At 38.2% G+C, this 25,199-nt stretch overlaps 1 long non-coding RNA gene across 2 annotated transcripts in view; it reads left to right on the forward strand.

The window, feature by feature from the left end:
• The window catches only part of LOC107318300 (uncharacterized), a 47,739-nt gene that overhangs the window by 21,119 nt on the left and 1,421 nt on the right, over positions 1 to 25,199 (forward strand). The window contains exons 2-3 of one of the 2 annotated variants that reach the window (XR_001557269.3): positions 18,022 to 18,287; positions 18,971 to 19,036. This is a non-coding gene — a long non-coding RNA (uncharacterized LOC107318300). The remainder of the gene's footprint in view (positions 1 to 18,021; positions 18,288 to 18,970; positions 19,037 to 25,199) is intronic. The other variant, XR_014933550.1, reaches the window with a different exon arrangement.

The raw sequence follows: 25,199 nt of genomic DNA on the forward strand, positions 1-25,199 counted from the left end.
GTATGAATTTCTGTGACAGGCACTGTAAGAATGGAATATCCCTGAGGAGAATCTCATTCAGTATTATGAGGGATTTCCTAGCAAAAATTTACTACAGGCCAAAACATTTCTTCCAGCTTCTCAGATCTCTTGTTTTTCATCCTCTGAGAGTGGGAAGAGCCTTAAGATGGTTAAGGCCATCTACAAACTCTACAACATGGGTAACCATGGGACATCTGAGGTAGCACTCTTACATGTGGCTGATGGTGTGCTTTCCAAATGGTGATGGATTTACAGCTTAATGAACTGTATAAATGTTTAAATAAAATGAAAGCGTGTCCACCAGAGATACCTGTATCATGCTATCACAGATGAGACTGATTAGTCACAAAGACTGAGAGGCATATTACTGGCAAACATGTATCTCTGTGCTTTAGTCACACAAGGATTTACTCTCCCAGCTGCTTTTAATGAGTTGCATGGCTACAGCTGGCTCATGAAGATCTTGGTGTGGAACCACTGATTGTACTAGCCACTAGAGCTGATAAGTTAGAAATGATGGGTTAGACATGACTTTTCCTACTTATAAGCAAGCTGCAATATTCTAACATAGAAGTTATCAACTTGGTTTTAATTATGGTCTCATCAAGAATGCTTAAATATACCAATAAAACTCAGTTTTTAAGAGGTTTTTATAATCTCTCCATACAGTGTATGTCAAATGTTTCTTATCCCATGTACTCCTTGTTTTTCAGTCTATAACATGATATTTATACTTTCTTTTGAAACAGATTATCACCAAATTACTTAGGAACAGCTATAAAACATTATGAAAATGCAGATTTCTCCTGGAATTGCTAGACATTTCATTACATGGTCAACTTCTAGGCAGGTGGATCCTGGAGAATTTCACTGGGCCTCTCTACATGCAAAAATTGCAACATTTGAGGGTTATTATACACATGGGAACAGATTGTGATTTTACATAGGGACATCTCACAGAGCTGTACATGGTGCTTCAGTATCAATACGGAAATGCGTTGCTATCATCTGTGTCACTTGAGGTTTTTTTCTGCTTCTTGATTTCTCATTACGCTACAGAAACTTTGAAATCTACTCACCCATGAGATCTTTTGTAATCAGTCTGAATATCATGTTCAGGTACACTCATTTTAATCTCTGGGTTGAAAGCTGTGTCCACTGTGGCACCTGCAGAGCAACAGAAGCGGCAGTTTTTGACAGTAGGAATATCTGCCCTGAAATATACAACCAAAATTACAACTCCTGTCTGACAGAAGTACAGCAGCTAAAATGACAACACTCTTGTGAGCTGCTATTGGAACTGGGAAGCATTTCACAACTTTCCTCCCCGTCCCAGAGCAAGACACACTTTCTATGATGTCTTTGTTGCCATTAACACTCAAGACTGCTTATCTGCTAATTTAAAATCAGAGGAAAGCAAAAGTCCTCCACTTCAACTCCTGCCCTCTGATGTCTCTTTCCCCTTGAAGGAAGAGGGACATGGAATAAAGAAGGCAGCTGACACAGATCATGCTCCTGTCTGAACCACTCCATGGATGTTATGAGAAGGGTTTTGGCAAGATTTATGTAGAACAGTAGGACCTAAGATAATGCCTGTGATATCCATAATGTTAACTTTTCTCTTTGGGGTATCCATGGTCAACCTGATACAGATGTCTCCACCTTTTAAACAGACAGCCATTTAATTTCTTCAACTTGCATTTTTTTAGCTGATCGTGGAAACAGTATCTGACCCTTCCTGACATAAGAGTATCAGAAATGGTTAAGGAGAAGTCTGGCATAACCTGTCCTCATATGATAACAAACGTTCATAATGGAGAAAAGAGCTTCCGTTTTCCCCCAAGCCCATCTCCTCTCCTCTCCTCTCCTCTCCTCTCCTCTCCTCTCCTCTCCTCTCCTCTCCTCTCCTCTCCTCTCCTCTCCTCTCCTCTCCTCTCCTCTCCTCTCCTCTCCTCTCCTCTCCTCTCCTCTCCTCTCCTCTCCTCTCCTCTCCTCTCCTCTCCTCTCCTCTCCTCTCCTCTCCTCTCCTCTCCTCTCCTCTCCTCTCCTCTCCTCTCCTCTCCTCTCCTCTCCTCTCCTCTCCTCTCCTCTCCTCTCCCTCTCCTCTTCTCTCCCTCTCCTCTCCTCTCCTCTCAAATTTTGATACAACTTTTCTACCATATATATGTTGTTAGAGCCCTGGAAAGGTTATTTGCTGTGTTTCATACTACTGTCATATAAGAATCTGAACTGCTAAGTATGGCAGCCACACTTCAGTTGGCATGCTTTGAACATGTGATTGCCATCATTCACATAAAGCCAGGCAATCAGCAGGAGTTCTAATCATTACTAGATAGTTTATTTTCACACTATTTTTCATATAGTGTATTATTTTGGAATTCATATTGCTGAATGAGTTAGCAAAGATTAAATTAGACAACTTAACGATAATCAAGACATTGTGCTGACTGTAGAAGAAGTAATTTGATTCTTTGAGAATTTGGCGAGTGGGAGGGAACAAGAACTGAAATGTTAAAGTAACTCTGAGACTGGGGGAGGCAGAAGTGTTGGGATTAAACCGCAACAACTGGTAACTTAGAGACATAATGAGCTGAAAATGGGTTAATTGAAAGAACAAAGGAAAAATTTGAAAATTAAAATTGAAAATGCCTTTTTTTTTTTTAATTAAAAACAAAGGTAAAATAAAATAGGTTTAGTTCTATACAAGAGCATAAGCAGACAAGGCTGGCCATGAGTGTAGGTAGAGAGTAAAAATAAAGTTAGTAAAAATTAGCAACAAGATCATTAGAATGAATAGAATGGGAAAAAGCCTTAGTGGAGGAATTATGAGACCCCATTTAGATGTTAGTGCTTTAAAGGAAGCTCTAGCTGCCTGTCAGAGCCCCACTGGAATCAATGGGTTACTGTATGGGTGTGGATATCAACCAGTTTTGTGCAGTTTGCAGGCTCTTGGCTAAGATGTGAAGCTATCATCACCTTAACCACTGTGCTTGTATGCTATATCACATTTCCCCATCTGGATTCTGCTTTTTTTTTTTTTTTTTTTTGTCTCTTATGCTAGCAGCCTCCTTGGAGCAGGGCTATGCCTTCTGAATATTCAACACAGCACAATGAAACTTTGATCCTAAGTGCAACTTAGAAGAGTAATAATTATTTTTAATGATATCAGATGAAAAATATACAAAAGGAAAGAAGAATTCAATTGCAAATAATGTTGGACTGTCCCAATACAATTTGGGAGTCATTTTATTCATTTTACTGGACATTTACATGCTCTTCCAACATTTGTGAAGGCTTATGTAAAATCCAAATATTTCAGAAATGGTATTGGTAGTGTCTGAAAGGTTTTAATACACATTACTCGCTCTGTACAGAACAACTAATTTCCACTTCTTCAAAAAGTTTTAATCAATCAACCATGGGGCAGAGGTGATGCTGTGTGAATCAGGTCCCTCCTCACAGAAAAATGACTGTGGGTATGACCAGTATAAAATCTTTGTGCGCAGTCCATAGGCTACACCCTTGGAGCAGGTTCTTAGGAATACTAAGAACTGTGGATATGTTTCAAAAAACCAGAACTGGCTTGCAGTCACATCACTTCTCCCAATTGCTAACAGGGATTGTTTTCAGCATCCTGAAGATGTGTGGTGACCAAACTAAGATCCATTTAAAGAATTTGGGAACAGGCATTTAAAAAAATCACTCATAAACACTAGTGACTTTTGAAAACATGTAATGAATTTTGGCCAAATATGACATAATTCTGAATCATTATATGGATCTCTTCAGAAACTTCTTTTCCTGTTGTGTAAACAACAGCAATATTTACATCATCATTCACCCTTGGACAATGGCACTTGTTTTTGACACTGGACATCACTTATTGATATACACGATAGAATAAAAGCCCTCCAGGTCATGAATGGAAGATTTTTAGTTAAAGCCACAAGGAATAGGAGAAGCAGCATCCCTCTTAAATATGGAACAATGTGCTTACAGGAGTCCTGTAACATTATTAATTCCTCATTTATAACTACATCTTTTTCACTTTGATGTCAACAACAAAAGGTTGATTGAATTAATAGGCATGAAGGTAAATGTTATCTCAACACTATCTGTGCTGCTTTTATGATTTTACCGAGTCTGTAAATGTAAGCGTTGCTACAAGAAAAGCAGTGTCTAAGAAGCAAGCAGTGGAAAGTCCTTTCTGAATTGTGCAGCTGCAGTGTGCTTGGGTCAGCAGAGAAACCTGACGCTGAGCTGTATCTAAGGGGCACAATTGTGACTTCTCCACCCAACCCCTTACTTTTTTGTTGTACAGCTGTACTAATACTGCCATCTCTCTTCAGATTGCTACATCTGGAGAAAGGCACAGGATAGCTCTGCTTTGATTTAAAACATAAATATCAGTTTTTAAGGTACATCACATGGGTACAATGCACAATGACTCAACAATGTATAAATTATGAGATCATGATATTTCTGTCATTCAAGACATGGTACACAGGTAACCCTAGAAAGCTAAAGATTGACAAAAAACATATGGGTAACTCTTAAAACTGTTTGTTATTAACAGGAGAAACATGGTAAGCCACTGGGGAGACCTGACTGAATATACATTTTTGCAGGATTGCTGAAGACATTTATACAGACACACTGAGGTAAAACCTTACATACATAGACATCTAAAATTGACATATTGACTGAAATTTTCAAATGTTTAGGGTTAAAATTTGGCCTCAATTTGGCACTGGGTTTCCTAATTATGCATGGCTATGTACCCAATACTCATAAGTCTTTACTGAAGTCAGAGCCTCCAGTTGGTCACAGCCTGTAAAGAATCAAGCAATTTTATTTGGAAGCCTAAGTTTGGATTTGGGCATATATGATAGGGCTTATCTTACTTCCGTATTCCTTTTTTTGGAAAAGTTAAGTATTCCAATTTATATTGTAACAAAATTTGGCTTTGTGTTTGTATGGGAAATTGGTAATCACAGCCTGAACCTCTGATTAATCAGCTGAGGCAAGTGTTGGGTCAGCTGTGGGAGCACAGATGAGAGTAATTCAGCTGTGCTCTCAGAATGGGTGGAGCTCGACTCCACCTCCTCTAAGACCTCATTTAAGGGCTGACCACCACTAAGGCAGTATCTCTTGGGTATTGCTCTCTGGTGGAGATTGCTCCAGCTTTTCCAGACAAGGCATTGATATTGGTGAGTTTTCCTTTACAAATAGCCTTTTGAATATTTGCCATCATCTTTGTTACCATCTTCATATCATTCAACCTTACAGTGTTTAAAAACTTTAATCCTATTTGGAGAAGTCAGTATAGAAATTGAATCCAGAAAAAGTAACCTCAAAGCTCTGGCTAACCTGGGGTCTTCTCACAGGGATCTGTAATTTTGTTCTAGTTAGTTTCACACATGAAATTATCCAAGTTCCTATCAATAGGAAGTTCTGTACTTCAATTAATTGTGCTTCTTGATTACAGTGTCTGATTTGTCTAAAGTAATACCAGTGGGGAAATCTTAATGAGTCTACCTACAGCTTTACATGTTGACTTCTGCAAAGGATTTTCATGATAAAGGAGTAAGAGCTGTGGCCCACACAGGACAAATTATGCTACATCACATATGGAAATCCAAAGTAACTCTGCATTTTGCTGGACTTGGTTCAAATTCACTGTGGTCCGCATATGAATAGCAGAACTTGATAATAGCTGAACTGTGACAGGAAACACACTTGGTTCTGTGAGTGCTAATAGGCATGAAGCAATAGGACAGGCCAATGCATCCATGTCATCAGCTCTGTGGTCCCAAGTGAAAGTCCCCAGCCACTCTCTGCTTGCACAGCTACCAGACTAATGTGATCATTTCTGAGGCATCTTTGCATATGGGGAAAGATGGTTAATGATTCTTTTGTTTTGTTTTTAATATTGAAGAGTGATGAATCATTGAGATCAGTTTTGTAGAAAGAAGTATGATCACTTATAGACTGAGTGACAACATGAAGAAAAACATCAAGGTTCAATTCTACATGAACTGTGGAAGGTCTGTGTGCCAGGGGCCTCTCTGCCTTCATTGACTGTCTTGTTAGATTGACAGGAGAATTTCTGTCCTCATTTTTCACTCTTCATATCCTTAAGCCATCACACTAATCCACTGTACTACTGTAAGCGTTGTGTAGCAGAAAAGGCAAGTCATTGCGAAGTGGGCTTACAAGAAGCACAAATGACTTCTGTAGTATGAATGATCTGTGTGAACATCTGGGCTACAAGGCTACAAATCTCTGTCCAGATCATGTTCTGTTTTCTCTGGAGTTTATCTTCATGCGTAGTGATTTGAAAGAGGGCAAAGCAGGCTCCAGTGATGTCCTCAGGAGCAGATATGACCCATTCACTGCACTAGCCAGTGTGGCACAAGGTTTGTCCGTATGGCGGAGAAGTCCTACCCACCCTGAGCATTCCCATTACCCATCTGAGGTGACATAGCCAGGGTGACTGTCGAGGTTCAGAGCAATGTGAGCATTTCTCTGTGTGTGTGAGAGAGCTGGTGGGACCTGTATTTCGGAAATAGCAGAATTCATGATAAGGAAATGAAATCTTCCTTTCCTAACAAAACTGCATTGAGCCCATGCACCATTTTACATTGAAGACTGGTAATTTTCATAGGAAGGATTTCTGCATCTAATTGTGTAAATCTCCATATCAGGACACATCTTTTTCCCTATTATGCAAACGTTCAGGTAGATTTATAGTAGGTGGAGATAGGTAGTAAAGATTATATTGATGTGCATAAGATAGAAGACAACAACACATGGAGAAAAAAGATATACGACTGGCTGGGAGCATTGCAAGCTAACACTTTGCTAACTTCCCACATGTGTATATCACATAAGCAGCTGAAAATATTTAATGGTGAAGGCTCACACATCTACAGTGTGTTTGGTTTTGGGGGAAGCTTATGCAGCTGTTATGGATTTAAGTATTATTTTCTTTTCCTGTTCATGATATTGAAGCAAAAAAAAAAAAAAAAAGTACCTATACCTGAGAGGTTATATGCTAAAGACAGAATGTATTGAAGCACAACATGGAAGGTAAGATGAGGAAAACCGCTGCATTCTCTGTAAGCATAGACTTGGATTACGACAACATATGAGACACTCTTATTCTCTCTGGGACTTTACTTAATAACTTGCTTGGAGTGGTTTTCCAAAGTGGGCTAACTTGGTAAAAAATTGAATTACTGTTAGGAAGAGACACATTATGTTTTGTGCATCAAAATTTTCAATGTGTTATCTCTGTTTTTCTTTCTTTCTTTTTTTTTTTCTTTTCTTTTTGTTTTTTTTTTTTTTTTTTTTTTTTACTTTTTAAAATAAGGTTGGCTAAAGAATAAATTTTGGTACTTATGATGCTTTCAGTGTCCTTAGAGCTTTCTTACTATAGTCTTTTTATTTTCCATACAATCAGAATCTAATTTATTTATATAAAAGAATCCTCCACAAAAAGTAGTGCAAAATGCTTTGGAGAGAGATAAAGAAAAGGAGTGTTCTTCTTAGATTGCCACAGTGTCTCTCAAAGAGGCAAAAATGGAAAACAGTTTCTGAGGATAGAGTAGCATGAACATAAGAAAATCAGAAATAAAGATGAAATAGCAAAACAACTGTTTTCCAAACCTCAGTCTCAGGGCTAGAGAAGTAAAAAAGAGATGGGAAAAGAAGGGAAGGGAAATGAGTTGTGTAACAGCAAAAGAAAAAAAAAGTGGAAAAAAAGAAAAGGGAAAGTGAACTGGAAAGTTTTCAGAAAAGATTTAAGAACAAAAATGTTTCTGAGGTAGATAAGGCAGAAGTGTGAAAAACAGAAAGAACATCCATGTGGCGTAGGAATTACAAAAGAAAGAAGAGTGGCTTAATTTATAGTCAGCCAGCCAAGGATCTGGAAAACCTGGGTGCAGCTGTCTGTGTGCTCTTGGTCTCTCTGGACATTTTTCACCTGTAAAATGAAAAGCAGAAGGTGAGATGATAAGGCATAAGGGTCTGAATGCAAGAAAGAAGGCTTGAAGGGACTGTGGAGCAGTTGAATAGAGGTCAGTGAAAGTTGGGTGTGGCCACAGTCCTGTTGATGCTCTCTGTGAGATACAAATAATGAATTGTTCTTTAAATTGGTGAATTACTTAGTAGTAAAACACAAGAAGTAGGAAGTGGCTGTGAACAGGCCAACAGAGAGAGTACAGGCAGGTAGAAAAGCAGAGCTCTGTTTTTTTTAAGTACATACAGTAACAGCAAAGATAAAATTAACAGTGAGAGGCCCTGGAGGGAGAATGGGGAACAATGAATTTTAATGAAGATGAAAACTTCAAGTTAGAAACAAGGAAGCTGGGCAGATAACTTCTGTTCTAACTGGAGGAAAATTGTACCAAAGACAACAAGCCAAGTGTAGCTTGAGCAATGTCAGCTCTTACCATCTTTCTCCACAGTCTGTTTTTCAACAGGGAAAGAAATTCTGTCTGTAGAGAAACTTTGCAAGGAAAGTGACCCATGGGAGTTAGCTGAACACAAAAAGATGATGATGGGGAGGGGTGCACCTGGGGCAGGCAGAAATTTTGTTCCTCCTATTATGATGAACAGCAACTGGGGGAACACTGACGGACATTGCGTCTCCCTTCCTCCCTCTGTCTTGTGCTTTGTCATGCCCCAGCTGCTGGTGCTTGCAGCAGACCCTGCCAGCTGCCTGGGGTATAAGGATGTGATAGAACTTCACAGTATATAACTGTGGTATTATTTGTATGGCATATGTAGAGAGGAAATGGCATTCTGCTGCAAGACCTTGAAATGATTGGTAGGTGATACCAAAAGCAGTAGTGCAAAAGAACTGAAGAGGAGTAAAGGTCTTGTGATATAAACATCAGCAGAAGAGCAATGTCTCTTAATATCACTGCTTAAGCTGTACCTGTGCTGTACCCGTTCATTACAACAGACTTTAGCCTCAGCTGTCACCCAAATGCTACCTAGTAATATAAGATCTGTTGCACTCAGATAATTCCAACATCATTCATGTGTGTTGGATCTTTCCTGAGGAGCTTTCAATCTTGTGTTGCCTGACATAGTCCCACATTTGTTTCTCTGTCCTTCCTGATATTTTACACCCATCTCATTCCTCTTGAACCTTCTGCTCTTCTCTTCTGCTTTACATTTTATTTAAAATGCTGAGGTGGATCAAGTTTAATGGAGCCCATGAAATGTGGAGGTGAGAGATAAGTGGGGCAGTTATCTCTGTGCCACCACTTCATTCATACCCTTTGAATTAATCCATACAATAACACTTGAATGAAAGCCCAAATAAATTCTTGTTGATAACTGCATGGAACAAATGTGGAACAAAGGAGCTATGTTCTACTCTTTATATATAAGAAAAATGAACTTGTTGCCGCTTGATCAATTCCTTGTCCTTCACTAGTACCTGAGATCCTCTTTTTGCTGAAAGAGCATGCAACGTTGCAGTGCAGGATTGTGTTATGTTTCCTGACCCTTGACACTTTTTTTTTGCAGAGATTTAAAGGAGTTAATATGGGAACCATTTTTTGTCTTGCTTTGGCTTTTAAATAGCAGTGTCTCTATTTCTCATTTAGTTAGCCTCAATTATTTGTTTGCAAAAAATCATTTGGTAACAGGATTAATTTATCCTTCATGTAACTACAATGGAAGACAATAACGTTACACAAGAGATGAATTTGCCAAATATATAACTCTTGTAGGGACAAAAGAAATTCTTCCTAGGGCCCTGTGAAAGGTTTATGATACATGCCTGATACAGTATATTGCTACAAATGTGACTGTTAGAACACACTTGCATTTCTTCAAAATTACTTAATGTGAAACCAGGCCCAAGTGTTAGACCACTGAGCCTAGGTTTAAGAAAAATGTTTTAATTATGCCTGCTCTGATGGTGCGTAAAGCTTTACTTGCTCCTAGGAAGTGCTTCTTGACAGTTGTATTGTAACACAACCTTGGGTAAAACCATGTGGATGCAAGAGGAGCATTCCTTAGGTCCCTGTGAGTTAGTGTTGTTTGATTGTGTATGGGTCTCAGGCGCTTAGCAAGCAGTGGCATCTCCTGCTCTCATATGATGGTCTTTACTATAATGCCTGAATGTTTTCCCTTAATATATTAAACAATGCTAATTGCATCCGTAGCATGTTGTTCTTTCTCTTCTTCTTCAAGAAAGGAAACATGTAAGGAAATGTCTTACACTTTTTTTGGGTTCTTTTTAACTCTGTGAACCCACATGTACTTACAGTATTATGTGTAGTGCAGCATCTCCTTAAACTCAAGTCCTCACTTCAGACAACACCAAGTGCGAATGTGTAAGTTTGGTTTGCGTGTCAGACTCTAGAAAGAGTGCTAACCTATGACTCAGGACCCAGGATTTCTAATCCTGCTGCATGGACCAAGGTAAATCACTTGACCCAGATTCCCAGAAATAGTTAAGCACCTAAGATCTTCTTTACATGCTGACGTCCAGGACAGATTTATCGGGAGTGCTGAATGCAATTTAGAAGCAATCACGTGATGAAGTTGCAGCTGAGTGACTGGGCAGGTTTCTGCTGTATCTTTGCTTCATCTGTGTCCACCATTTCAGCTCAATTCCATATATATCAAAAGGTAATGCTGCAAATGGTACCAACAATTGTGTTGTGCATATGGAAAAATATAGGGGACTGCCAAGGAGAAGGAAAATCAAATATAGGAATGTGGCCACAGGAGAGCATTTATGGCTGACTCCAAGCAGGCACCAGGGCAGTGCCCAGAGTAAAAGTAACCACAAACCTGTTAGCCTCCACACTCAATATGGGTGTGTGTGTGCAGCTACCTGCCCCAAGGGCCAAGTCAGATTGGCCACTTATAGCGGGAACAATAAAAGACATGGAGTAAGGAGAAGAAAGGCAGCTTTCTGTTAAAAGCCATCACATTCCATGGGTCTCTGAAGAACTACCTCTATGCTTTAATAACTCTTTCTATCTCATAGAGGAAAGGCAGTATTTGTGTATGGGGAGATGCCCCCGCAAAGTGGTTAAAGTATTCAGAATTCTTTGATGGGCAGGAGAAGCCTGGCACCTTGCAAGATTGAGTCTAGGCTAAAAAACCCCCATGCATTTCATGAGTAGGTCTGGAGGGGACACAGATGACTGAGTCTTTCAGCACTGGCTTTTATACATGGTCGTAGGGTATCCTAGAATCCATGAATCCACACTGACATCTGCATGTGTAGAATCATGATGCTGCAGGCCCAAAGCATATATTTAGACTGCATCTACAAACCTAGCAGAAAAACATTAAATCAGCAAAATGAAAATAAAACAAAAACCCACAAACAAAAATGAGACATAAAAACGAGTTGGCTACTTTAAAACACAGATACAGTAATTATTTCAGTCTTTTGCTTAGGGGTGTACCAACTGTTTACAATTTACTGTTTGGCAAGCTGGGTGTTCTCATTTCCCTCATGGTTCAGGAGTCAAAAACATATGCTACCTTTAGTAATGAACTCTTCTAAGATTTGAAACTATCCATATTCATGTCACAAGAAATGTTTACACAAGAGCAAAATGCTCCAACATCAAAATAAATCAGTAACATCTCAGAGTTTATATTTCCATATGCTTCTTTGGCATAATAAAGCAGGCGAAAGGCTGCTGTTATAAAATGGAGTTTAATTAAAAACAAAAGAAAAAAAAACTTTATCAGAAATCACGACCATCCCAAAATCATGCAGAATAATGCACGGTTTCAACATATTCTAAAGATTTATAATATATCAATAGAAATAAGAAAATGTAATATAATCACATCCTCTACACACCTTGCATATTTTCCATCTTCTATGCATAAATTATACATTCATTTTCATAATTATAGTAACATTCTAGTTTTCACATAAACTGCTATTACTCCTGGGTACCAGTAAGTTTACATCTACCAAGGCTACACGCTAATTACATTTTCTTTTTTAATGTTATCTATTTATCAAATTTAGTTTCTTAATGGAAATTAATAGACTAGGTCTCTGCAGCAAAAAAAAAAAAAAAAAAAAAAAAAAGATAATCAGCTACAACATAGCAGTTTGAATATGTTTTTTTTCAGCTTTCATCTTATTCAGGCTTAAAGGGCTTTGAATATCACATTGGTGGTGATGGTGTATGAAATGGGGGATACGGAAGGATATAGGGAAGGAGTGTATGAAATGATGGGTGATGTGATTTAAGAGCAGGAGATGGTAGGGAAGGAGTTAATTTTCTCCCTTTTGCTAAAGGAAGGGCCACAGCTGCCTGAACTGAGCGGGGGGATTTTCAGGGTAGCCAGCTGTGGGGATTTAATTGTTTCACCCGCCAGTCAATAAAGGGGGGTACCACAGGGTAGCTCTAAATCCTGTTGTGATTCAGGGAGGAGGAGGTAATTTGGAGGTGGGTATTGTAGCTGTAAGAAGACCTAGGCAGCAGTGATTAGCTGAAAGGAATAAACACTTAATATTCTTGTTGTCTTCTGAATGTCAAGTGAGGAAAGGAAGGTCTTACATTTCTTACAGGGTGCTCTTCCTGTTCTGTTTTATTTTTCTAAGTTTTAATGGAGCCTCTTGTCTGATATTTGGTTGTAAGGCCAAAGTAGCCATGTAACAGATGGAAGGGAGATCACTTGGTGGAAGGTGTGCTTCAGTCAACACAGCAGATGAAGACCGATGGATGGGTGTGGGCAGGAGGCTGTGTGAAACATGTTTATACATGCACAAGAGTGAGCTCCACAGTCTACTAAGAAGACCTGTATTTCTGATCTGCAGTGCGCCACCTTTTAGCATGCTTTTCAGGTGAATGTGGTTTATATGTTATAGAGGATTTCATGCTTTGGCTGGAAGCTTCAATGCTTTTAACACTAGGATTTATCCGTGTCTGGCTTGCCCTTAGGGTGGGTTTCCCTCTTCTTTCTTTATCTCTGAATCAGAGTATTATTGTCAAAAATCCATGCAACTTGCTCTACAGGGATAGAAATAGCATTGTAGCACATCCCCCAAGAATTAGATTTGACTGCAATGATTTGAGCATTGTGTTTTTCTCCACCTTGTGTTTTTCTCCCCCTCATGTTTGGTGGGTTGTTTTTATCTGCCTCAGGATTTTCCAAGTTTTAGCACGATAACTGAGGAAACAGGATTTGGTCAGGGTAAGAATTTGTGCATGAATGTAAAACACTAATACCAAGGAGCACATTGTCTTAAATGTCAAAGTCTATTTACTTGCTACATATTCTACTCTTCTTATACTTCAGAAATGGTCTGCATACTTCAGCCATTACTTATATCCACCCTTTCCTCTTTTGGTAATAGTTTTCCTATTGTTGAAATGCAGATCAGCTTCTTACCGTGCTCCAGAGAGGGGATGTCATAGCTTCATACATCTATGCTGGTCTAAGTAGCACACTGTTCTGAGGAAGGATTGCTCATGGTTAATGCCATTCTTGTTTTATGCCTCATTCTGGCAGTTATATAAATAACAAAGGTCTCTGGGATGCTTTGCACAAGACTAGGAAAGAGCCATAGGTGTCATGTGTTCTGTAAGGCATTCAGAAGTTGCTGCAATATGTGTCATGTTTGAACAGCTTCCAGGTAGCACCTCCTTTAATATTGCAGGTGTCTTCTCCTAACTTAATGGAGTGTGGTTTGCAGTTAGTGTGTTTGTCTTCTCAAAGCAGCACACTCCAAGAATGTTCTAAATATGGATCGTGTATCAAGAAAGAACGTAGAAGTTTGCTGTTAGTAGTATTTTGAATTATTATTATTATTTTCTTGTAACAAGTCCTGCTTCTGCAGAGTCAATGTGTTGAAAGTTTCTTGGTCACTCTTTTTCTCCCTAGGATTGGAAAACCTCAGATATCTTTTGCCCTCATTAAGGTCAGCTATTGCATATGAAGTACTCTGTGTATTCAGAATGCTCAGCAAAGTGTTAAATCATTGACACAGGAGATGTTCCAAGTGTTGTGAGTGCTGTACGCTAGCCAAAGTCTCATCCCATGAAATCTTTTCCAGACTCTGTCTGTAATTTATCACTGGATTATTCTTTATTAATCCCTGACAGGGGGCCTTGCTGAAGCATGTGACAAGGAAGAAGATAGTACTTGTTCACTTAAGTGGCAAACAGAACATGTGCAAGTGACATGGCAGTTGCGCAGCCCTGTATTTGTTTTCTGGCCGAGACTTTCAAAGAGGTCACTGACAGCACCTTGCTACACTGCGTTCTCTCGGGTATGCTGGAGGATGCGGAGTAAGCAGAGGCTCACAGCCCTTCAGCTTCCTCTCAGAGCCAAGGGATTGTTCACCTAGATTCAGTTTGTTTCTGAATCATCCCAGGCATTATGAAATTGAGAGTGCCAGTCAGCCTTAAACTGTGTAAAACCCAAATTGGATCTAACATACAGGAATGACTTAGATAAGCAGTCTTGTACATGTGAGATGATCTCTAAACTGACTTATATTCTCAGTTTGCCTCCTGCTATTAAAATCTTAGTTGCCCTTGGATCATAGCACAACCCAAAGAGGTACCATCCTCTCTTCTCTTGTAATTACACTTTTAGAAGACATGATATTGCTCAGAAACGTGTTCTGTCTGCTTTTGTTATATTGTTTAGAAGTTACTTCAAAAAAGCAACTCAGCAGTGTAGGCAGAGAGCTGGTCTAACATTATTCTTTTTCCAGCAGTGGCCAGAATTAGATGTCAAGGGAAGATTATACAGTATATGCAAGGCAAGTGTCTGAAATCTTTCCATAGAGTATTCTTTCAGTCTTTAAATATTCTGGCTCAGGACTTTTAAGACCACTGTGGTTTTTCTATTTCCTAACCCTCTCTAGGAGTCTTATCCAAGTATTTCCTAAGCCTATGCTTGTGAAAAAAAACAACTTCTGCTTCTACTGCATCTTTTGTCAATGACTTAAATTCTGCTACATATAAATGAAGAACTGTTTGTTTATTTTGAACTTGGATCAACTTGCTTCCCTTGATGGCTCACTTTCTGTATTGAAAGAGGCAATGAGCAATGAATCTCTGAATTGCTCTTGTGGCCACTCATGGCTTTGAGGCCCTCCACAATTTTTTTTCCCCGTGTTGTCTCTTTTCCAGATTGAAGAGTCTTAGCTTATTCAGTCTTTTCTTGCATGGAAACAACAAGACATTTTTTGAGGTGGAAGGCTTAGAAGTAAACAGTTTACTAAGTGTAGAATCATGGATATGAGCAGGCAAATAGTATATTGACTGTTTCTCTATTGCTCCATTCTTAATTATTTTTAATTCAATTATTTAAATTAAATAGTTTAAAATAATTAAAACTATTATCCAACAGTCAGCTGATATTTTCACAAATATCTCATAACTTCAGTTTGTGATGTTATGAAAATTACTGGTTCAGAGGCAACCATTTTAAACATAGAACAAATGTGTTTTTTAACATGCATGACTTTACCTTAATCATGTTAGTTTATCTAAGTTTGCGTATAAGCAATGCCACTCTCCCTAGTTATTGGTTACTTTTGCCTGACATTGATTCTTTGTCTTTCATTTTCAGTATATTTCATAAGTTCAGCAGTTCCATAATTGTTTTAAACTCCCTATTAAACTCAGTACTCACAAATACACAGAAAACACCTCTATTCTGCAGTATATACTTAATCCTTCTATTTTTTTCTGAGCTTTGAAGAGGAGTTTTTAATAAAAATAATTCAGTGAAAAGGAGTAGTTGGTGTTCAAGAACTGGAACAGATTTTTTTGTGTGTAAAAGTGACAGCATTTAATAAAAGTCATGAGAGAAGGTTATGAAGAAGCATTAGGAAGAGCAGTGTGAGAAGAGCACAGTCAGCGGGAGGTTCACTGTGAGGAAAGGAGGGTTGACACAGGAAGGACTGGTAGAGTGTGGTGCCTTGAAGTGAAGATGAAATATGATAACATAAAAAAAGGTGAAGGGGAAGCCATTGAAGGAACTTGAAGGGGAATTTGTGTGCTGAGAAGTGGAAAAAGATTAGGTAATAGCTCTTAGTTTTCTCAGGAAAGGAAGATATAGGATAATTTTCCAGGTATTTTCCAAGTCTTCCATAGTGCAGACAAGAATATAAAAATGCAGCTCTAAAACACAGTGTTAAAACATAGCTCATATCTTGTTGTGTGAAGATTATTGTGATACTAATGCTGAAATGTTTGGTGCTTAAGTTCAGCTGGGGAAATCTGAAGATGCCTGCAAAATGTCATTTGCTAGAAATGACAAGGACTTGAGAGAGTCCATCCAACAAGCTAGACACCGCTCGTTGATTCAGGAAACATCTGACAATATTTTTGAAGAGTTGTAGTGAACTATTGCCTGTTTTCCTTATGCTGAGGGTAGATCAGAACTAGTCCTCATCTTTTTCACTCATTAAAAAAGTACTTTGGAAGATGTTCTCTTCCTGTTCTACTGTAGAAAAATCCAGGAGAGAATTCCCTGACTTTAGCTATTTCATTTGTGATACTTGGCTCAAACCCTGTGTACATGGGGCTTATCTTAGCCCTTGTTCTGATTTGATGATTCCCAGTTATGTTTTCAGTTAAAGAAGTTAAAGAGTGTCTGAGATTCTCATCTTGTGAATATTGATGAAGACATGTGTGTCATCTTTATTGTATCTGCATCTTGCTTACTCTGTTAGAGAAACTGGGAATGATGGCACTGCCTGCAAAGGTCTTTCACAATAAATGCATGCAAGAAGTTATCTGGGGGGGAAAAAGAAAAATCTGTCATGATAATAAAACACTGATAATATCCATGAGCATTTCAGGATATCCCATTTTACCTATTGAAAATGGACAAAGATTTGAGGTAGAAAGAAGGAAAAAAAACAATTGAGTCTGGTCATTCCCCCTTGATAATGATATATGAAGAACTAGACTTTTTCTTCTAGTATACCTTGACAAAAGGCATGCATCCTACCCGAGTGGTGAAAACAAGACAATGTATTGAAAGATTAGTGAAAAGATGGTATCTGTGTATACAGAGCTCTTGTTTTTGTTTTGGCATTCTTCCTCAGAAGAGACTGGAGTATCTGTGAGGCCAATTAAATATTTTAGAAGGATTTGAACCACTAGAATGATACTGTCAAGGTTATTCTACTAGTTTCCTTGATCATATATCAGGTGGCTGATGAGATGCGAATAAGAGACATTAAATTCTTCTACATTCACATTTTGATAAACTTTTGTTTGGAATAAGAAGTGTTTGTTAGGGAAGAATTTTCTATTTCCATGGAAAATACAAAAGCTCTAAAAATAAAGATACTTTACAGATTATGTCTCTTGCAATATAACTTCTACAAATGGCACAGAAAATACCAGAGTTTTACATTTAAAATAAAACATCAAGAGAGAGTGCATGAATAATTGTGAGTGTGGTTTAAAAGAAAAAAAGAGTCAAGTTGAAGAAAAGGAGTAATTAAATATTGGAAGCCTGTAACTCATACATGCTGTATTAACACAGTGTATATTCATCTGTATTGATGGGGCACTCAGACTGGAGTTTGCATTTGGCTGCCTTTAGAAAGCATGTGTGGCATTAGATCTTAACCTTATCACAGTTATTTTAATGATGTTTTCATGTTTAATTTCGCTGTAAATCATGTTAGCAGAGTTTTGACTGCGATGTCAGAGCTTAAAAACTGAGCTGAAGTTATTTCACAAGCTGAGAATTTGTCTAGCCTGTGATGTTTAGTCAACATGATCCACTCAAGTGTGGAGCTGTCAGAAAGGACACCAGCGGATGGTGTTTAATCTGCTCAGTTCTGAAGGGAACATGGACTCTTAGGATGAAGTCAAATTCCTGATCTATCTCGGTTTCAGTTAAGTAGCCAATTTATGGATTTAAGGGCATTAAGGGAGTCACAATGGTTAGTCAGATATCCATGTAGTATTTATTTTTGGTCTATGGGAAATGATTTTTTTTTTTTTTTTTCAGCTCACTCAACGGTCTCATACAGAGCTGGGTAAATATGTCAAAAACTACATCGGAAAGTCTCAGTTCAGATAAACCCTGCATATCCTCGTCAGCAGTCATGAGGCTTTTCTGTTTGCTTACTTTCAAGAGGCATTCATACATGCAGATCCTGTGTTGTCATTCTGGACTTGCATAGAGGGGACTGTGGCTTTCAGCTGGATGTTGTAGATACAAGGCCACATTCTGCTTTGGCATCGCTGCTGATGTGCTCCCTCCCACTTTCCCAGGTGATTTCAAATATAATGTCTTAGTGGGGAAGCTTGGAGAGTTTGACTGTCATGGTGACGATCGGATTTTGAGCTGAATCTCTGGCACTGTCTTTTTCTTAGTGCTCTGTTTAGAAATTCTCACTTCTACAATGCTGTAATTTCTCATGAAAGTATTGAAAATTTAACTCGGAGAATTTTTTTCATTTTGATTCATGAATGTTATTGTAAGAATTTAAAATAAAATTTGGAATGGCCAGGAAATGGTCTCATTTCTGGCCATATGAGATTTTGGTTTTCTTATATGATGTCTATAAAAGAGTATATGTTCTTAATCTGTGCTTTCTCTTCTTTCCAGGGAGAAAACAGTAGAACACTTACAGTAATTTATTTTCTCTTCTCATTTTGTTAATGATATCTTTTTGAAGGCTATGCAGTAATTACTGCCCTCAGAGGTACACACTGAAATAAATTAATGACCAATGACCAATAATCATTAAGATGTAATGAAATATAAGCAAAACCAGACACTAGGAACAGCGTTGGAAGCTTAAAACAAATGGTGTTGAAAAGTGGTGTTGTTAAACAATGCTAACAATATTTTAGCAGTTGATCAGAAAAATATAGTGAGTTCTCATCTAATCATACATTACAGATTATTAGTAATTTTTCATTTATTTCAAACAATTTTTTTTTTTCAACAGGCTAATAAATGAACAGGCAAACAAACCTATACAAGCCATGGTTACTTTCAAGGAAATCTACTTTAGGTATGTTACAGTCTGTTATCTGTTTTTATTTTACAGGTAAATTTGTAAGGATGTGATTATGAAAAGCTCCAATGAAAACTTTTTCTGGCCACTTCTAGATGTAAGACAAAATACTAAAGATCAGATAAACGAATCCCACCCATATCTGTACAGATTTGTACTGACTTTACATACATAGTCAATGGGCTTAATGATTGCGTGTCTCCAGTAATAATAATAATCCAGACTAATATGCATAAAGCATGCATGATCTTTTAAATTTCCCGTTTAATAGAGTAAGGCCTTACCTTTTGTTTGGGGGGATAATTATTTTTAAAAATGGAAAAACAAACAAACAGTAATTAAAAAAAAAACTCAACTAAGAGCCTGTTTTTTATTTTTATTTTTTTTCCCAAACATCAGAGTTTCATGAAACTGCTGAAACCCAATAATGTCATTTTTCCCCAACAGGAGTTAGACATCTTAAACATCTTAAATATTTGACCCTTTGGCCTTACAAAGCACGTTTTTGGTTTGGCAAACTTTAATATGCAATCTAGTTTGGGTTAACATCTATCCTGTCCTTATCCTTTTCAGAACATATTGATTTTTAAGGAAATATGGCTTATGAAAATAAGATCACCTGGAGGATTTAGCGGCTCTTCACACTATACAGCAACAGGCTGTATAAAAGTATATAAAGTAACCCTTTCCTTAAATCTTTGATACACTCCTTTTAAAAAATAAAACAAAACCAAAGCATGGCATTTGGAGGTATGTGTAAAGGAAGAGATGGCTGCCATGACCTGAGACCTGATTGTTGCTTAGATTTGTACAAATTGATGAATTCGATTCTACTTGAACTCTTGTTAAGATGTAGTAACACACAGTGGGTTAGATTCTGACTTTTCCTTCCAAGTTAACACCAGTGTAAACGTAAAACATGCACTGCAAGTGAACAGAATGGGGGGGGGGGGGGGGGGGAAGGGTTGTTTGAATCTATAAAACCCAAATGTGGGTATAAGCAGCCGCAGATCCATTATCTGAAGTGGTTATGTCATCTTACACCAGCAAAAAACTGAGCCTGCTAAATTTGATTCCTAAGTCTCACCTTATATCAGATGTTAAAAGGTTCACATGGATAAGATATGTCTCTGTACAGTGTGCTTTATATTAAAAGCTAGTGGAAAACACATCTCTTGATTTCTGGATGATAGTCTTGGAAAATGTTTTTCAACTGGTAGCTGCCTCATCCTGTTTTACTCTATCCTCACCAAGTAAACCAGTATTCAGTAATGTAGGAGCTGATATTCTCAATGAAAACCTCTCTTCTGTTCATCTTCCTCGCTTTGTTTTGGTTACTGAGAGGTGGCCTTGAAAGGGCAGCATGTTTAAGGCAGAAGTATTTCTTGAGGGTATGGGGAGGATGTTCTCTTGTTTGAAGGAAACCAAGGCTTCCAACTGATTTTAATTTTATTTTTAATGTTCATGGGAACCAGTCTTACATGCCTGGCTGAATTCAGACTTTGGATTTTTGGCAGGTTTTTATTTGAGCCCAGCTTGGCTGTTTTTCAAAATGTCCAGATTGCTCGCATTAAATCTGAATAAGCACTACCCACTAGTTTAATCAGAGTCATCTGGTACACCTCTAATTAGTGTTAGTTAAAGTTGAAGTTCATAATACCAAAATGTGTTAAAAAATAACACACAGAACTTAGTAAAATCCCGAACAAAAGAAGGTACGAGGCAAAATCTTGTGCAATTATGTTAAAAATAAATTGGAATATACAAGATATGATGATGATAACAAAATGGTGAAGAAAAGAAGTAAGATGAAGTTCCTGACAAAAGTCATGAAAGCTAGTCTTTATCTGTTTTTTTCCATTAAAGTATGCACACTTATTGTATATACATGTGGATTTGAATAACAAATGAGCTTTAATTGATGGCCCTGATGACCTAACAACTGGTTGTAACTGTACAGTGCATGAATTGTAAAAACTTGTACACATCTGGGTGTATTTCAGAAAATTATCAAGTAAACAGGTGATATTTTGGTTGCATCTTTATAAATTATTTGCATGTCATAACATGTTTGTTCTAAATTATAGGCAAACAAAGTATTATCATCTTTGAAATCAGTGTAGGTTTGCCCAAGTCAGGAACAGTGCATTACTGAGGACTGTGAAAGAGAAAAGATTGACAGTTGTTAAAATTGTGGAGTTATTGGCTGCAAGAGATCAAAAACCTGTAAAGATCCAAACTTTTTGATTTACAATATATGCCCATAAGGTGCTTGTTTATCTTTAATTTTTCCCTGAATTACTGCCTTAGAAGAGAATGCTTTATTATGTTGCAGCATAGGCCAATTAAAATGGCAAACCCTGCAATTGGATCTCTCCGTTAACATATTCCTTAAATTAAGACTTAGAGTTTTGATTTTTCAGGTGTCATTTCTAAATCCTTGCAAAGTGGTGAAACATACTTTTACATGTTACAATAAGTTATGCTTTTTACATATATAATATAATAGTAGTGCAAAAAAGCAGCTACATTTGAGCTTCTTACCTCAAATTTCTTTTTTTCTTAGGTCTGTTTCAATTCATATTCTGGACATAGAAATTATATTTCGTTCTTTTTTTTCCTGGACACATTTCAGCTTCACTACTCAAGGACTGAATGGATCATGATTACAGAGTTTTTTTTTAAGGGCATCTGTTCTCAGCCACAGCTGAGGATGGGGCCCACAGAGCCGACTAGAAGGATCCACCTAGAATTTGTTGAATTAAGTCCTTGCACCTGGATATAATTGTCATGCTGCTGTGCTGGGGTTTTCTTAAGCTACTGGTAAAACAAATTAGCTCAATTTAAACTGGCATCCAGTAGGGAAGCAACAACTCGCCTCATATAATATTTTTCAAATAATTATTTTTCTATTGCCAGTTTTGCACCATGAATATTTTCCAAAAGGCAGGGTGAATGGTTGGATTTTTTTTAAGTTAAGCACAAGACACAACAAAAAACATTCTATTCTGCATATCTGCTGAGTTGCAACTAATACTAGAGTACTGTGTGCTTAGTAATTGTATGCAATTGTCTCAAATATAAAAGCCACAAACCTGTAAATGAAGGTAACTGTAGATACTACAGGCCACAAATGCAATATAACTACCTTCCTCCCACCCATTCCCAGACAATTTTCAGTGCACATACTTCATACACCTTTTGCCAGATTTAGCACTGCAATGATATAACCCCTTTTACATTTGGGAAAAATTCATAGAAGTTTTTTTGGTTGAACAGTAGACAAAGGTATTCATTTATGTCTGACATGGGAATTTGTATAAATACCATGGGATCTCATTTCCTTTTATAGTTTAGAGCCTTTAAACTTGACAACAAAATTCATAAGCTTCCTGGAAGGTCCACAAAGGTTCCTCGCCTGGGCTGCGCTCGCAGTGGCAATACTTTGCTTGAATCCCTGGAATGTGTGCATCTGTGTTAGCTTCAGCTTCCCTTAATATCCTCCAAATGTAGACTCCAGTGGAAAAGGATGAAAAACCATTTATTCAGCTTCAGAGTGACTGCTGAAATGGAAGATGCAGCACACTCTCTCAGTTTTCTACATAGTGCCATTATGTTTTATTCTTTGATTCTATTTGGATGGAGCCCTGGACAATCTGGTTTAGCACCAGATCTGGTGGTTGGTGGCCCTGTCTGTGGTGGGAGGTGGGAACTTGATGGTCCTTACCAACCCAAGCCATTCTATTATGTTATTAGGAGGTGATGTGCTAATTTGGAGGGGAGAGGGAATGTGTTCACTAACTGTGGGTGGGAGCTGCTGATGTGTCTCCAGAACCATCCTGGTGGAGCTGCTTCAGCTGCTGTACTTGAGAGGGGGTAACATCACTTGATTTGCTCTTTAAGATGCAGCTCAACTGGTTAAAAAATAACCACTGAATTATATATCAGACAGTAGCTTCTTGCTTATTATATTTTAAACAAATTTCAAACATATAAAATATTTTGTGAGATCAAGAATATATTTTATTTTAATAAGTGGACTACTGATCATCATCTTGCAGATTCTGGAAGAAATATGGATGTACATATTATCATAAACCATTTTCTAAGCTGTGCTCTATTTAATGTTGGGTAGGCTGAAATGCCATGGGAATGTGAATTAGGAGAGCAGTGCTTTTTGAAGGGTGGCAAAATACCCAGAGATCAAAAGTTAAATGTGAAGATGCTGTCAGTCCTTTGGCTGTGCAGTGAATTTCAAATTTTGGAAAGTGTGTGTGCAGTAGCTCCAGTAACTAGCTGAATAGCTGCAGATGTGGCACTGGAACCCGTAGGGAAGTGCTGGATGCATGGAGCAGCGTGGGCTGGTGCATGAAATAACCCTGCCCGAATCATCATCGTCTGATTTCTGTGGAGGAGGCCACCAGAGCTGCTGAGCCCTGACTCTCTCTGCACACCCAGTGAGAAGTTCTGCTTTCAACTGTGAATCTGAATTGCCCTGAATCAATGTATATGGGAATGGGCAAGTTGCTTTCATACAATATTCCTTTTTATAAGCTCATTTTTTCCTCGAGCTTCAGGGGAAATTCCTCCAAGTTGTGTAAGTGCCATGGCAGGCTGAGAGGCTGCCTCACCCCTCCCTGTGCTCCCTCTCCTGTCTGGGGTTCCAAGGAGGAGAAGGCAAAAAACTGAGCTCAAGATCCTTCTTATCCTTATGCGACAATAATCCTGGGCCCGCACTTATAGAGAAGCTTCCAGTGGGAAATTAAGCTAAACTGAAAAGCATAACAAAACCCAAATCATCTAGACTGCAAAAATTCCTCCAGTGTTTTCCAGTGTTTCGTTCCTTAATGCTTATTAATAGAGACAATGCTAAAACCAAAAGGAAGCCAGCAATATCCTGTTCCTTTTTTTTTTTTTTTTTTTTTCTTTTTTTTTTGCTATAGCATGGATTTTTATTTAGTAAACTCCATGTCAGATCTTCTAATTTAATTACTGAACTCACAATGTGGATAAACGTACAGACATGACTAATAGTATTCTCTTGTAATTTCATTACAGGGTAATAGATGTGTGGTTTATAAAACAGATTTTTTTTTTCCCCTCTGTTACAGAGTGTTTATAATATAAATGAACTCTCACATCCTGCTTTCTTTCTCTCCTTACCCTCTTTTCATTTCTTTTTAGATTTGATTCATAGAAAAATGCAAGTGATGCGTGCCACTGATTTGGGTCATCTGCACGCAATTCAAAAGGAAAAGGTGATTTTTTTCATTGCCTGCCAAGTAAGTGGGAGAGGTGTAGGTAAAAGTGGATTTATGCATAAAACGCAAAACTCCAGATGAAAGAATGGACCTCTTTTATCATCGTAGAAAGAATCCATCTGCAATAATTACCAGTCAGGCTATCTGCACCCTATGTTACTTCATGACATCTGAGAACTGCTGCGCTCCCTGAACCAATAGCCGTTATATAGCAACCAGCATCACTCCTGAATGAAAAAATTGGCCCAGCCACTGGTGAATGGCACTCAGTAGGTTTCCCATTGAACTGTGCTGCGAAACAATGATGCACATTGGTAAATCACTCTGTGTGCCTTTCAGTTCTTATGCATATCCCGTACTGGACAGCTTCCATTCACTCCGGCACCCACTGCAAACAAATGTAACTATGCATCAAAGATGAAAGTGAAAATGCGTATGTTAAATCCCAAATGGAAGCACAGGGGTGTAATATATACATAGTTGCTTAGCAACAAACATGTTTTGGCCACAGGAACTGTGACATCAGTCAGAGAAGCGGGAGGGAAGCTGCTCTGCCCTTCTTCTCTTCCTCCCTTCATAAAGGTCTTTCCTTATTTCTTTTAAAGCAGAAGATAGAGGGCTATTGTGGATGTTTGTTTGTACTATTAATGCACCGTTTGGACTTTTCTTCAAGGAGAGAAACCTGCTTTTGCTCTGAGGATGTGTCGCAATGGAGCATGTCCTCCCTCAGCCAGGTGTTGCGGTCCCGGCTTTGTGGCTCGCCGTGGGCACCATTTTAGCTGAAACACTCACTTAGGAGAAATGAAGCATTAAGGCCGAAAAAACAAAATGTAGGAATTCAACAAATATTTTTTGGTGCCGCTCATTCTGTGTCATGCCTTTCTCTTCAGCTGCTACAA

The sequence above is a fragment of the Coturnix japonica genome, chromosome 12 (genome assembly GCF_054131305.1).
Source record: "Coturnix japonica strain WE chromosome 12, WE-NBRP24, whole genome shotgun sequence".
NCBI lineage: Eukaryota > Metazoa > Chordata > Aves > Galliformes > Phasianidae > Coturnix > Coturnix japonica.